The sequence below is a fragment of the Panulirus ornatus genome, chromosome 66 (assembly GCF_036320965.1).
Source record: "Panulirus ornatus isolate Po-2019 chromosome 66, ASM3632096v1, whole genome shotgun sequence".
Classification (NCBI taxonomy): domain Eukaryota; kingdom Metazoa; phylum Arthropoda; class Malacostraca; order Decapoda; family Palinuridae; genus Panulirus; species Panulirus ornatus.
Genome location: NC_092289.1, coordinates 1,224,291 through 1,241,538, shown reverse-complemented (window position 1 = coordinate 1,241,538; position 17,248 = coordinate 1,224,291). Strand labels below are relative to the sequence as shown.

General features: G+C 42.8%; 1 protein-coding gene across 4 annotated transcripts in view; it reads right to left on the bottom strand.

Annotated features, from left to right (window-relative positions):
* Positions 1–17,248, bottom strand: part of LOC139746765 (protein slit-like) — a 737,327-nt gene that overhangs the window by 330,102 nt on the left and 389,977 nt on the right. The window lies entirely within an intron of this gene.

Here is a 17,248-nt window from a genome sequence, read left to right as displayed (position 1 = left end):
GTGAAGACAGCTTGATGCTGACGACCTTCAAGACCCTGGCAGCTGGTAAGCTTCAAACACAACCAACCAACCAACCAATCTACCAACCAACCAAGCAACCAAACCACCAACCCACCTACCCACACATCAACCAACCAACCACGATAACTCAAAAGTGTCTGGTTTTAACAACTCTGAAAACAATACAAATTCATCAGATATCAGTATCAACTTCAGACAATCAGAAATCCTGATACAATGGCTAATTTCATTATATATCTTAACGATAATTGGCGATACGGGACGACTGCTTCCCAACACAAGGTGATCACTGACCTGGCCTGCACCACGAATCTCAAAGTTCAGTTGTAAGATTTACGTATGTTTATGATAATGAGATCTAACATTACAATCTGGACAATCTGATTAAATATGATCTCATATGGCTGATGGACACCGTCAATGATCAAGAAGAATTGTTAGATAATCTTAATAAACACGGCCTTATCTACCCGAGGTTTTAATCACCAGCACATAATTTTGACTTGTGTTCAAATTGTGATGTATGGATCTCACTGCTTTCTAAACAGTGCTAATTATAATTCCATCCTCTTAACGACAGTGACGTAATGCAAACTTATAACTGTACGTTTCTATACAACCAACGACCCACAACGACCCACAACGACCCACAACGACCCTGTGATTTGTCATTTGTAATTTGCGGCATCGCTGCACTAGCGTCTATCATGAAAAAACAGTAGTTAAGACGGTCTGGGTTCACTGTAAGCAAATATTTCACAGGCAAACAAGTTTTCATTGAATGTCCGTGAATTTGTGGGGAAGATACGGGCCATCGCTCACGTCGGAACATTATATTATTCCCCCAGATTTTATGGCATAAAGAGATACGTCAGCGTTGCATTCTTGCTACACCACGTCCACCACAAAACGAAACGAGAACTCACCGTCTAATATGAAAATTTGCATAAAACACACGAAATGTGATGTGTGGAGTTTAATCCCCAGCACGAGCGGACCTCACCAGGGTCTTCACCATCTGTTGTTACGCGTGAAAGGCAGAACCAGACTCCACTGAATAATACCAAACTGTTGTAAAATTTCAGTTGCTACAAGTGCAGGCAGGGGATCCAGGTCTTCGTAATGTTGTAACAAATGCTTTCTCATTTTGTTGTGACACTAATTGTAACGCGCTACACTGTGAAGTAAAAAAAAATCTCTAACTTGAAATCAGCTAATTACCCAACCAAAATTATTGGGTATCGTGTATCTTACTGCGTTTAGTGGTTACTAAAAAGTCATCTCAAGTTTTTTTCCTTTCTTTTTCTATCCTGTATTTTGGTATGTTGCCAGAGGCTATACAGTTATCATGAGGGGAAGAGGAAGTACTTCATTTATATAAGCCAACAGGAAACTACGATTTTGTGGTTGGGTTTTGCTTAGTTCATTGTAAACATGAGAGACATGCAGAACTACCGAGTCTTTATACATATCATTCATGTCTTCTGTATCACCACGAGCAGCTGGGGAGTTAATAGGATTTAATTAACTATTCAATCTCACGAGAAATGGCGGGAAATAAGCATCATTAGTTATTTAAATCTGTAAGTCCCGGATTACCTTTGCGATTTTGATGCCAGAACAGTTAGCTATCCCGAAATTGCTATGTAACTTCACCACTGATCATCAAATATCAACTTCAACCCATTACGTCTCCTGGGAGAGGCAGTTTACATTAGCGTTTACTGTCGACAGATCACTTCATCATAATATACACCCCATACTACAACTGGTTTAATCCTTTATTAAATCTAAAACAATCCAGATTAATCTAATAATATCTCTCAAACTAGTGCAATCCAATATACATTCTCATTCGACCGTTGCAGTCAACCAATTACACTTGGCTAATCGATTTCACCCAATTATCCTCCACTTACTACCCATTTCACCCAGTTATTCACTCTCCCAGAGCCAATCTGATTCATACTAATTCAGTGATGGCCAACCTTTCCAACGACACAGAAATTATTAACTATCGTTTACCATGTGATTATCCATCTTGACCAACCCATCTACCAATGCCAGCTAGGTAGATAGTTAATATCTAGCCCAACTGCCTATCTACTCAAGTTAGCGACTTGGTTTGTGTATATCTTTATCTAAGAATGTGTATACTAAAGGTGAGCATGTCTACATTCCTGTATGCTGCAGGTAAGTATACCTACAGTGGCGTATGTCAATAAATACCGACATATTTACTGATCTAGTAAAGTCAGGCAATAAAACAAGCTCTTCCCCACTACCATACTTCAGTGTGTTTTATTGGAGGATAGATCAGGGTTGGGTTCTGTGGTGTAGCCGGTACACAGCAGGGAGCGAACCAGGCGGCCACCAGGTGGGCGCTGGAGGAAGGCAAGTGAGGGGGATGAAGTGAGGAGGGAGTGCGGACAGAAGGTAGGGAGGAGGGAGAGGGATGGAACGATGATAAGAGTGAAGGAGGAGGAGAAAATGACGAAGAAGGAGGAGGAAAGAAAGGATACAAGTAAAGTAAATGGACGAAGATAACATGTAAGTGTAACATAATAGTACAGTACTGTACATACCAGACCACACGTGATGGCCCGGGCGAGACATTACAGCACTCGGCCCCCACATGCGATGGGCCTAAGCAAGACATTACAGGTACTTGACAAACGCACGTGTTTATAATTATACAAATACAGGTGAATATAAAGCAAGTTACAGTTCAGGCCGGGTCAGTACTCATGTATCCGGACATGCGATATGTAGCAATTTGGAGAGGTGGGTTGAGAACCCATGTATTGAATACAGTGGCATATATACAATGCTGGATGGGTCTTACAGGACTGTAATGCTGTAACCTTCACCACCCGAGATGGCGTGGTATAAAACATAAAAATGAAAATGTATGATGTGAGATATTCATTGTCTGCTCTTGTCAACACCCGCGACCCACAAAGTAATAATACACACCTGAGTTGTACATTCTTTTTTGTACACAAAATACGTCTAATTCAGTGTGCATTCCTGCCCATGCTGTGGGCGGCGAGGCAGAAGAGGATCATACAGTATACAAAAGGTGTATACGAGGACAATACACTGTGACAGGGGACATGTATAGCGTTAGCTTCATGTTTCACTCTGCCCAATCCAAGCTTTACCAATACTTTTCACAAAAACACTAACTCACTCCAACAGATTTCGGCCACAGTCAATGAACCATGAATGCCGACATGAGCGGCATGGGGTGTAGCAATTCAGTCAGTCACATCCTCGCACACCCAACCGATGACATCCAGTTAGCTAAGTATAAATGTGTGTGTGTGTGTGTGTGTGTGTGTGTGTGTGTGTGTGTGTGTGTGTGTAAAGGGTTTACCGTTTCATTATTTTCCACAACTCAAAATTCCAAATGTTAGTCTACGACTAGTAAAAATCCCTCCTCCGTGTTGTGAACTTACCCAAATTTGACATTATGAGAGATCATGAAGATTCTTCAACATCATAATAACACTTAGCTTTAAGTAGAACTTAAAACCATATCGTAACGCTGGAATACTCACTTAACACTTAACAGATTTACAGTGTGCCGTCATCCACCACTGACACTACACACCTCCAGTGTAATCTCTCTCAGAGCCAACGTAAGTCCATTATCGTTAGCTCATTAACCTGACATTACCTGTATGACACAGGTAAGGTCACAGGCCAGGCATCGGAGCAGGAAGACAACAGTGACCTTTACAACGGCAGGTCCACCCACGCCTGACTCCCGCCAGTCATCTAGTTTCTTTAATCTCCAGGGGTCCAGTGTAATGAGCTTTGTGGTCACGCTCACACAATTAACACCATCGGCGTGGCCTACCTAACGTATCTCTTAAACACCCGAGCATCAGTGAAGCAGTCATACAGTTGGGCAGTTAGTCAATCAATCAGTTCATTGCTTGACACCTGCGTCTAGAAACATCCGCCATATGACTCCTGGCTTATCTCCTGCGGTAAGATCTCCATGGGACGTCGTCAACACGAGTCTTTCATAACATTTCCTTCCAGCACAAACAAGAACCTGGCAACACACTCTGACCTACGAAACATCAGAAAACCGTTTCGCTTCTGTCGCACCAACAGCAAAGTTACGTGACCTCGGTGACTCCTTCTCCCTTCTGCTGCAAAACCAAGGACCCTTCTTGTCACACCATCTCTCCTGCAGCCGCACCACGAGATCCATTCAACAACTATTTGTGCCAAAGGACTCCTGTCACACCAGTCTACTTCAGCTATCCTCATATTCTTACCTAATACGGCACCATTTGCAGCCTCGCTCCCTGACCTACATCACCAATGTAGTTATCAAGTACTATGATGTTACTGGGTCTCCACACCCCTCACAGTCCTCACCATTATAAATGAACTGAAAAACAGTTCGGATCACATCTGTTTAGGGTTACTGCCCACACACAAACACGTCCGGATTACACTACCCAGGTTAATTCCCCGTATGCACATAAGTCCAGACTCCACCTCCCAGGGATTAATACTATATCTGAGCGATGTAATAAACTTAGAAAAACAAAATGAAATCAAAACCTATTGTAATTCTAGATTGAGCCTCTAAATCGTAACAATGAGTGACGCCACAAACGAGTTGCTTCCCTACAACCATCACCAACACAATGGCCTCAAACCACACAGAGAAAATTTAACAAATGTGACATCGTAAATCAGCGTTGGCAACTAGGCATCAGCTGAGATGAGTTTCCAATGATGGCTATGTGATGAGATTACAGTTCAAAACAACTTCATAAATATATATATATATATATATATATATATATATATATATATATATATATATATATATATATATATATATATATATAAACCCATTTCAATACAAGCTGAAGCCTAGAACAATTTTATGTTGTGTATCCAATTGTAATTCTTTACACGCTTTTAATTGGAATTAGAATGTAAATTACCTTGCAACACTAGATATCCGTCTTGATTACCAACGAACCTGAGATTGGTTTCGCTGTCAATAAACACGTAAACTCACTCAGGTTATAACGTAGACTATGTTTTACACCGAGAGTCAGCTGTCGGCAGAAGGTAAGATGAACCAGACCACAGGAATTAAGAGCAATGAAGACGTCACCAGGTAAGACGAGGAGACGTGACGTGACTTCAGTACCACCAACTGTCTTAGTCGGAAGACCACCGTCCCTGAAGACCACCGTCCCTGAAGACCACAGGAGGAGCAGAGGTAGTTAAGGGACGACGACATACGCGTTGAAAAGGATATTCAAGAGCAAAGACTTCAATTCTTAAGCATGAGATTACGACCCTTGAGCACGACGTTACGACCCTTGAGCATGACGTTACGACCCTTGAGCATGACGCTACGACCTTTAAGGACAATGTTACTATCCCTGAGCACGACGGTACGACCCTTGAGCGTTCGATACGACCCTTGAGCATGACGCTACGACCCTTAAGGATAATGTTACTATCCCTGAGCACGATGGTACGACCCTTGAGCGTGCGATACGACCCTTGAGCATGACGCTATGACCAATGAGAACAATGTTACTATCGTTGAGCACGACGGTACGATCCTGAGTATGATGGATTTGGTTTTGACCTGATCCTTAAGGTTCACGTCCAAGACAAGGCCATCAAACAAAAGGGTCGTACTGTGGTGCTCAAGGGTCGTACCGTCGTGCTCAAGGGTCGTACCGTCGTGCTCAAGAGATTCGTATCAAAATGACTGATCTTTTCCTCAACACAATATGTGAACAACCTTCATCCTCGCTACCACTGTATCCAAACTACATTTTTCCCCCAGTAACTGCTCTTGTTATCAACAACCATTAACAATATCCAAGAAACTCACTACCCCAGCCAACACTACCTACCACTCATGTACCTGTTGTCACAACCAGTGACAACCAAACAACATAACGTAAGCCTCACAAGTACCAGTTCACTTACCACAAGTGCCACTAGGTTTCCAGCCACTGACCTCATAAACTGTGAGTCCCGCTCACCTTATCGGAACACAGCTAGATGGCGTCATCTTAACTGTGTGATTACTGTTTGTGTGTTACTGAGAGAGAGAATTGCACACTCGTGTTGCACAGTCCCTCAATCTTGTTTATATATAACATGTCTTTAATCATATACCTGTATATATATATATATATATATATATATATATATATATATATATATATATATATATATATATATATATATATATATGTATATATATATATATATATATATATCTCCTAGCCTAAACCAATCATCGACCAGTCCCAAGGGAAGGATGAACATCTGGGGTGGGTGTAGGCCAAGTGCTGCGCCGAAGGTTCGAACTCGAGCAGGTGCAACCCCGAATGGGCCCGTGGTGACATAAGGTCAGTAAAGCCGACCAGTACAACATGAAGTGTGTGTGTGTGTGTGTGTGTGTGTGTGTGTGTGTGTGTGTGTGTGTGAGCCCGGAGGGGGAGATGTGGGAGGGAGTACTGATGTAAACAATAGCCACAATAAATCCGCCAGCCGACACCCCACACTGGCAACATAACGACTTGTATCCAATCTAATAACGTAGACTTACACTTGCCATCCACGTCAGGAGCAGCAGTGTTATGTCATTACTGAAACCTTGACTGACACATTGAATATATCACAGTATTCATATATATATATATATATATATATATATATATATATATATATATATATATATATATATAGATAGATAGATAGTGAAAAGATTTTGGGCGATCGGGGTCAGATTATGCAAGAGGGTGAAAGGTGTGCACGGGATTGAGTGAACTGGAATAGTGTGGTATACAGGGGTCGACGTGCTGTCAATGGACTGAACCAGGGCATGTGAAGCGTCTGAGGTAAACCATAGAAAGGTCTTTGTGGCCTTGGTGTGGACAGGGGGCTGTAGCTTCGGTGTATTACACATGATAGCTAGAGACTGAGTGTGAACGACTGTGGCTTTTCTACGTCTGTCCCTGGAGCTACCTCGCTGACGCGGGAAACGGTGATCAAATATAGGGGGGTGGGGAAGAGAGAGAGAGAGAGAGAGAGAGAGAGAGAGAGAGAGAGAGAGAGAGAGAGAGAGAGAGAGAGTTACAAAACAATCTATATTTTTTCAGAACAACATTGTACTTCACCATGTCCTCGTGTTATCCTCCTCCCACACTCCTCCTACAAAGCTTTACTGATATTTTTCCTCATGGAAGACTTGCACTTCCCTCCCTCCTCCTCCAAAGTCTTACTCCTTCCTCTCCATAAAAGCCTTACCCCTCCCCTCCCCCCTCCACCAGGGCCTTACCCCTACCCTCCCTACAAAAAGGGCCGTCCAGATCACACAACAGGAGGAGGAGGGGGGGAGGAAGCGGGGGGGGGGGAAGGGGGGCTCAACAATGGCTAACCAGCAGCTATTAATTGCCTACTTGGTACACGGGCACCTTGTGGGCCGCCCGCTGCATACTGATCTGCCGCCCATTGTTACCCCCCCACCCACCCCCACCCCCACCCATCTCCCCTGAGGGCCGGGGGGGATGTGGGGGGAAGGTGGGGGGTATGGGGGTCTGAAGAGGCGTGTGTGTACGTACGGGGATGTGCGACGGGTGTTGCCTGAGGCCAGGGGTTGGCGCGTTGAGATCACCGCTCATCTTGCTTGATCAACGAGACTGTTACCCTCCGCCATTACATTACGCGAGTAAACATCACTTCACTTCAGGAGACAGAACACAGAGGAACACTTCAGGAGACAGAACACAGAGGAACACTTCAGGAGACAGAACACTGAGGGACACTTCATCCTTCTCTCTGGATGTAGATATATTTCTTCGTTGTCTTTTTCAATACATTTTTATAACCCACAGTAATACAGACAAACTGATGAATACAAGATCCTTCACTATATTACAAAATTGACGACAGTCAGCTGTAACCTCCGCTGTAAACTAGTAATCCTGTAACTGTAAAAAAGAAAATTCTGTAACCTAAAACCTCGTTGTAAACAGTGACACCCGCTGCTGTAAACAAGACCCACAGCTGTAAAACACACTCCCGCCAATTGTAAATGCAATCACCATCATTTTTTTTCCACGCAGTCCGTCCCCAGGCCACACCTCATTGTTATTCATACTATGCATGATATTAGTGAATGACTGACTCTCTCATACTGCGCGGGAAATGGTAGGGAGAGAGAGAGAGAGAGAGAGAGAGAGAGAGAGAGAGAGAGAGAGAGAGAGAGAGAGAGAGAGAGAGAGATTATGGAAGAGAGAAGAGGTCATGAAAAATGAATAATAAAAAGAAATACAGATGCAATATAATGGAAATAATTACGTGTTGGAAGAGAAGGATTAGAGACAAAAGAGACAGTGGTAAAGAAGAGAGTAATGGAAGAGAAAGATCAAGAAGGGAGAGGAGATAGAGAGACGTGGATTGAAAAACATACGAGGCAAAACTGAGGAAAAAATATATTGATGTAAACACGCAGGGAGCAAGAGGGTTAATGATGGGTACATAACGAAATTAAATCATGGGGAAGTAAAGATAACAAAATAAAGATAAACAAGGGGTAAGAAAGGTCCCTTCTTGCTTAGAGACGTGTAATATTATCAGGATGTATAGGTGTCTTAACTACAAGGGTCGTCGTGGTAGTGGTGGTCGTGATGTGTGTGTGTGTGTGTGTGTGTGTGTGTGTGTGATGCGGTGGTCGTGGTCTGTGTGGTCGTGTAGGTGTTGACGGGGTCTGGTTTGGTCGTGGCGACTTAAAAAACCTTGGGGTTGTTGGTACGGTGTTGTGATGATACCTTAACAACGACAGTTCACAAGTGTTGTGGTGGGCGGTGCCTCCACGGACATGCAGGTGTTGTTACAGGTGTCGTTACAGAGGAGCTGGTGGTCAGTAACCTCACGGTGTTATCTTGCTGACCTCGAAGTCCTCCGAACTGTCTGTCGTTCCCATGAAGATAATGTGTTCCCTCACAGACGACAAGATGGTCGTTTAGGAGAGCGACGGATGTGATTTAACGACGTCGTTTTCATGTCGTTATGAACAGCTTCAGCTCAGATACAACAAAGGAACGAACTAGGGAGGGTTTTCTGGAACTCTGACAAGATTTTGAACATGGAAATAAAATCTGAGAATTTATCTAATAACTGAAGTTGGTTGAGTGATACATGGGAGTAGAAAACAGATTAAATATTCAAAATAACTGAGACAACATCATACTATAGGTAGTGAATGAACCCAATGTGACAAGTCTACTCTATCACACTCAAAAGTCGTACCGTCGTGCTGAAGGGTCGTACTTTGTCGTACGGCAGTTCGTTCCGTCGTGCTGGAATCACCTCATCGAGCTAATGGGTTGTATGGTCGTCCTGTCGTGCTAGAGTCGTACCACGATGGTATAAAGTTGTGGTGTCGTGCTAAAGAGTCGTACCACGATGGTATAAAGTTGTGGTGTCGTGCTACAGTCGTACCATTGTGCTAGAGTCGTTCAAGAGTCATAACGTCGTGATAAAAGGTCGTACCGACGCGCTTATCGTCGTCCTAAGTGATTGTGTCGTCGCGCTGCACGGTCCTCCTGTCGTGGCGTTAAAGGGTCGTACGGTCGTGCAAAAAAAAAAAAGATGTTAAATGACACTGAAAAACGAGGCGAAAATAGTTTTCCTGCGACCAATTATACCAGCGCTGGCATATATTGGACACCTAACTAACTGGGTAATCAATTACCCGACAAAAGAGCTAAATGGACCTAAGTACTGCAGATGACATGTCCGGAGTGTGGCGAGGTGACCCTGTGTTTACACGTCTGTATACTACGGCAGGTATATAATGTATCTATATATTCGTTCATGATGCGAACATTAAGTGATTTTTTCTTTATATATATATATATATATATATATATATATATATATATATATATATATATTGGGGATGAGAGAGCTTGGGAAGTGAGTCAGTTGTTGTTCGCTGATGATACAGCGCTGGTGGCTGATTCATGTGAGAAACTGCAGAAGCTGGTGACTGAGTTTGGTAAAGTGTGTGGAAGAAGAAAGTTGAGAGTAAATGTGAATAAGAGCAAGGTTATTAGGTACAGTAGGGGTGAGGGTCAAGTCAATTGGGAGGTGAGTTTGAATGGAGAAAAACTGGAGGAAGTGAAGTGTTTTAGATATCTGGGAGTGGATCTGTCAGCGGATGGAACCATGGAAGCGGAAGTGGATCATAGGGTGGGGAGGGGCGAAAATTTTGGGAGCCTTGAAAAATGTGTGGAAGTCGAGAACACTATCTCGGAAAGCAAAATGGGTATGTTTGAGGGAATAGTGGTTCAACAATGTTGTATGGTTGCGAGGTGGGCTTGGTGGTGTGGGGGGGTTGGAAAGAGATGTTAGCGACAGGAGTGTTTTATAAGTAACTGGTAATGGAATGTGCTGGAATAAAAGACGATGTTTGAGACAAGGGTGTTAGATGGTTTTGGGTGATCGAGTAATAGAGAGCGTTACCAAGAGGTATAGCGAGTGGGTGAACATGAAGAAGAGAGACCAGAATTGTTGAGAGGGAGAAGATGGTGTAGTGAAAGATGGTTGTGTGTCCGATGGCTGAAATGAGTGAGTGAGGATGACCAAGATAATGAGTCGGAGGTGAGGCCAGGAACAGGGTAGAGTGTAGTGATGACAAAGGAAGGTGAAAGATGGAGTGAAAATGAGAATTGTGTAGGATGAAATGCGTGGTGAAAGGAACAGAATAATGTGAATGGGTATGTGGCATTTCTGTTGCGTCTTCGAGTCGGATTGAAGCAACAGGACAAACGTATATAAAAAAAAAAAGAAAAGGAAAAAATATATGCAAGTATAGTGACGTTATTATGTACTGTTATATAGGGAGGATATATATATCATTCCTCTGGGTTCCTTGCTACTCCAACGCGGAGCAGCACAAATATAAAAAAAAAACCCTCAGAAGGAAATAATGCACATTATCTACTTTTGTTACTGTTCTTTTGGATATAAATGTTATTCCGCACCTGGTTTCATACTCGTTCACGCAGGAGATACGTCAGTAGTTACTGAACCTCAGGAAATAATACTTAGTTTAGTTACTGACGTGTGGAATGATAATGGTTCCGCAAACCCGTCTCAACTCAAAGAACCAGGAGATCGTGGGCGTAATGTATCCATGTAATCAGGATTACAGGTACGTGTTTCTGGAACTGGAGTTACACAACGACTGACAGTGATGAATAGGGATGTGACCAGGAAATGAATGGTTGTACAAGTTGTTTCCTGTGATAACCATAGCTAGAGTGAGTGAGAGGATGTGGCTTTGTTACAATTGTCTGATGTACTGTGAGGGAAGGGAAAGTGTGTGTGTGTGTGTGTGTGTGTGTGTGTGTGGTGTGTGTGTGTGTGTGTGTAAAACAGACATTATAGCACACCTACCACACGCATGTCCTTAATATAAAGTAACTTTAACATGGAAGCTTTTTAAAAGCTATTATCCAAACTGTGTAGTTCATTATACACACCAACAGTTTACCTCACAAGGACGAAGACTTAACGCATCTGCCCACACCCCCTCCACCTCACCTCCTCCCACTCAGTCACTCGATACATCAACTCGACGAGCCGTCATCTACTCCATCACAGTCCTCTAGACTCCAGCAGCTCCCGGGTGTCACCACCACCCATGGAAGGAGCAGGATTCCAGTCAATATCTGTTCCATGTAAGAGGGTTAGTAAGTACATGGTTCCGTCCAGGACGGTGCGATAAGATCAGGGGGTGTGTGTTGCCGGAGGCTGGGGGCAGCTACTGTCTCCTGTGGTGACGGCCACTGTACACACGATAACACATGACAGACGCACGGTGAAGACGCCCACAACAGAACAGCACAAGGACCTACAGGAGTTGGTCCGAGTCATGAGCAGAATAGGAAAGGAAAAAGGACGAGGAAAATGAGAAGCAAAAGCGATGAAAGTGATAAAGAAAACAGAAAACTGGGAAAGGGAACAAGGACATTTCCTGTCTCTCTTCCTGTAAGCGAGATGTGAAGACAAACAAACAAACGAACAAGAAAAACCCACAAGAAAGAAAACGGAAACCACAAGCCTTCCCTTTATCTCCCCCTGCCTCCCTCCCCCACCTCCTCCAGCACTGGCACCAACAAAGCACCAGTGCCACGGTATCATCTCCGGTGCCACGGTATAATCACGGACGATATATATGATGCCAGAACAACACTAGCACCCTTACACACACACACACACACACACACACACACACACACACACACCTTCAGCCAAGTGCCACACATTTGTCACATATCTACTTTTTGGTTACTGTTACTTGGAATAAGATGCGACTTGCAGCCAGTTATCATTAACTCGTCGCAATATATCTGTCGTAATTAGCTGAAAGACGCACAAAAATACGATAATCGCAGTAGTGACGGAAGAAGATATGGCTTCCTTGAAACCTGAACAGCACTGTCTCCAACATAAACAAAAACATATAACTTTCTTGGCTGTAAATATTCATGTCATTCTGGAGTGACGTCTGGTAGTTTTGCTCAGCCTCTGAGACAGTGTACACACAGAACTAGAAATATCCATGTGGTGAATTATAGGAGATTATAACCGAAGAAAATGTTAAAGTTCTTAATCTTGCTGTGGAAATAAACAAATATATATATATATATATATATATATATATATATATATATATATATATATATATATATATTCTTTCTTTTCTTTCACACTATTCGCCATTTCCCGCATTAGCGAGGTAGCGTTAAGAACAGAGGACTGGGCCTCTGAGGGAATACCCTCACCTGGCCCAATTCTCTGTTCCTTCTTTTTGAAAAAAAAAAAAAAAAAAAACCGAGAGGGGAGGATTTCCAGCCCCCCGCTCCCTCCCCTTTTAGTCGCCTTCTACGACACGCAGGGAATACGTGGGAAGTACTCTTAATCCCCTATCCCCAGGGATATATATATATATATATATATATATATATATATATATATATATATATATATATATATATATATATATATATATAAATATACATATATATATATATATATATGCTGTATGGCGTTAATGAGATGACCTTGATTAGGGTCTCAGTTGTTGGTGGCGTGTCAGACCAGATAAGATGCGTCTTCATCATCCATACTGATTATATCATGAAAGAAATCAAGCAGGTGTGTCCAACATGAATGATTTCCTGGAAGAATATACTAAGGATCACTGATTAAGAAGTGATCCTCTAAATGATTTACAATCTCGTCTGGAATGACTGTTTAAGTTTACCTAATAGGGACGTGTTAAGGTAACAACTGGTCGATGATTTCCGATATCATGCGATATGATGGTTGAGTCTTGATCACTAATTAAATCTCCACATCGTTATATTCAACTAGACGTGTTTATCAGAGGCATTATGATTAATTCACGAAGGAAGATCGTGTCATGATCAGTGCGTGTCACCATTCAAGGTTAACTTGCTGGTGCCTCATCAAACACACCTGCTATGCATGAACAAACATGAAACGAAACTTAATCAAATCGTTTAAAAAAAGGAATAAACATGTAGTCACTACATATCAACATATTCCATCAAGATGTCACACGACCTTCATGTCTTGACACATAACTTAAGAACTGACAAGTCTACAGGAAATCTGGTTTCCGAGGGTCATGTATGTAGTGAGGGTATGTATAGAGACCCGAGTGAGGTGATCAGGCTTTATGATTGGTGGATCATATGCTTACGTTGACGTCCTTAATGACTCTGGCAGTTGATTGGCCTAAAGCTTAACTAACCAATCACAACCAACCAATCATTCACCTCTTTTCAGCACAGTCATGCAGATAATTGTCTTTAATGATCTTATTAATTACATGGGTCTCATCATATAGCTACAGGCCTCAGGGTTAAGCATCTACTGGTTCATTAAGCAGGTTCGTAAGATTTCGTTTTCTAACAACCACTGATTTTACGTTATCACAAGCTTCAAGTATTTACGGATTAAACTGATCTTTTTGGCTTAACTTGTCTCTGAATTCAAGATCTAACAGTTCTTTAGGATTCTGTGTTGAATCCAATGTTTTCATAAATTTCTAAGTGCAGTATTCATGCTCTAATTTGTCTCTAGTCTCAAATATTCAGAGCAGACTCCATCAGTTATTCAAAGGTATTAAAGGTCTAGAAGCGTCAGTAGCCTTCGAGAACTAGCAACCCTAAAACTTATTAATCCCTGTCATTATGACCTTGTTGTACGAGCACTGAGACTCGTACAGCCACTGGTGGTACAAGACTGAACGCTTGTAGTCCTTGATACTACAAGCCTCGGCAATGAAACTTGTGGCTCAGATATGAATAAGTGTTGCGACCAAAGCACTCAGAAGGCCTTTGGATTCCTGGGCTCAAACATCCACCGGTTCTACAGGTCCTGTAGGAAGAGTTTGAACGTTTTCTAATTATAAAAGGACACGAGACATAATCAAAGACTCCATTACTTCTCAAAGACCCTGGTTGGAACGTCCATGTATCACGCAGGTTCTCAGGCTATGGTCATGCATTGCTTGCACAGATCATGTAACTTCACATGCATATTCATTACTGCCAGAGACTTCAGTGTTCACATAACCCTCGACGAAGACCAATATCTTATTTGAATGAAGACGCGAGAGATGCATCACACATGTAAAAATACTGGAGGCGCCAGTTCCTATCTTGCATAGAAACTCCTCGCTGGAACGGCAGTCGGGGTGAGGATATGTAAATCAAATCACCAAAGATCAGAGATACAGCAGGACGCAAGAAGGAAAATATAACATATATATCAGCGGATTGCGTCAGTTCAACCTACTACTCACTAATATAAAGGTATCTAAAGTTCTTGAAAAATAAAGACATCATCCTTCACACTGCATCAAACTAACATTTCTTTCTTTCTCAGTGACCGACACAGTACAGGCAAAACATGCCCCAATCAAAGGCCATCTCGGGTGAAGAACGAAAGTGAAAGGAAAAAAGAGAAGAAATTAATGAGGTTTCCGCAGGTGTCTGCAAACCTGACTCCTCAAAGTGGAAAGGTCACAGGGAGATGGAGAGACAGACGAAGGAAGAGAATCCCAGAGCTTAGCTGTTCCAGGGATGACGAAGGCATCATTATGGTCAGGTTTCCAGTGTGTCAGTACATAACACACCGAGGAATCTGCGGCACCAAACAACTTGACCAACAACACTCAACAATCTTGGCCACAGACTGACGCTGGAGCAGGAGACACCTCCTGGAAACAGCATAAGTTTTACGCGAGGCAAGATATGGCGAGGTCTTTGGCTCTCCGAATATCCACTGAGTCTACAAGCCTCTAAGCTCATCAAATATTCAAATATTCCTCGAGGCCGTCGTTCCACTGAGTCGTGAGATGCCTTGGAAGATCGGGTGGGGATATTCAAGACATTCAAACGACAGACCCAAAAAATCGGTGGAAGGTCGTAAAAGTTGCTGGGGTATCTGGAACACGACCGGCTGGAACGAACGGCTGAATACTGGAAGAATGAACGATACTGGAAAAAACGAAGACAATGAATACCTGCCTGGAATGAAATCATAGAGAATGAAGCTATGAACACAGGCGTAAATAACTTCCCAAGTAAATGGAAAATGAACCTTTGAATATAAGTCACGAAGGAATGAAATAAGAACGAAAAACTTGATGAATGAAGAATAAGACGATGCATAAGAATGGTGTCTCACTGGACAAGCTGACCTTATACACTCCCCTCGCCCATATTACTGACATGAGACGTACACTATATTACAACAGTAAATAGAAAAAAGATAAAAGGTCTCAAGCAATGTGTTCTCCCTAATGGTTCGTGCACTCAAACCACGCAAGCAGTTGTTTTCTCTCTTATGGTTCATTCACATAAATCACTGAGACCTTCAGGAGAGAAACACAGAGAAATCTTTCCGTGTTAGCTTACAATAATCATCCACTTTTTTGCCAGTTCTTCCTTTCTTCACCATTACCTCTTTGCTTCACTATATTCTACGACTTCTCCTTTACCATGACTCTTAATCTGTCTTCTCTCTCTACTTTTGCGTTCCTGGGAAATCCTGGAAGGTCTGGTTCCCAACTCACATCAGGAAATAACATCCTACTGGCACGACGGGCATGGAAGGCTTCGTAAAGTACTTCCTCTCAAATGTACGAAAACCTCAAACATCCGAGTCCATGACTCTTTGACATCTTGCCATCTACCATGAGAAACAGCCTGAGATGCACGGTAGAGAAGGTCATGCGTGCACTGGACAAGTACCTACATAGTGTACCAGACCAGCCAGGCTGAAGGGGCTATGTAGGCCTGAGGGCTGCAGCTTCCAGCAGCTTCGTCAATCAACGACCTAATCCAACAGCTTGGGATCAACCCAAGGATGTATCAGGCATTTTACACATAATAAATGAAAGCCTCTATCGCGTCCCAATTCAAACACTTACCCTACCCAAAGTATATACATATATTCACATGTACATAATTCATACTTGCTGCCTTTATTCATTCCCGTCGCCACCCCGCCACACATGAAATGACAACCCCCTCCCCCAGGACGAGCGCGAGGTAGTGTCAGGAAAAGACAACAAAGGCCACTTTTGTTCACACTCAGTCTCTAGCTGTCATGTATAATGCATCGAAACCACAGCTCCATTTCGACATCCAGGCCCCACAAAACTTGCCATGGTTTACCCCAGACGCTTGACAGCACGTCGACCCCGGTATACCACATCGTTCCAATTAACTCTCTCTCTCTCTCTCTCTCTCTCTCTCTCTCTCTCTCTCTCTCTCTCTCTATATATATATATATATATATATATATATATAATCCTTCTCAAGAGTTATCTTCTTCGTTATCAACGTTATCTCAAGTTTCCACTGCTGTTGTTCACCACATCTGTCCCATTCCTCTTTCTCCAGACACGAGTACCTCTGTTATCATCTCTCTTTCTTCCCATCTTCTGTCAGCGATGTGGCTTGTTATTCTTATCTCTCATTCCTCCTCTCTTCGTTTCTTCTCTCTCGCGTGCAGCCGCCGGCCGTTATCGCACGGTAGATAAGGCCCAAACTATGGGAGTGCAACGCCCATAAAGCTTGAGCGGGAATAATGAGCCAGCTTT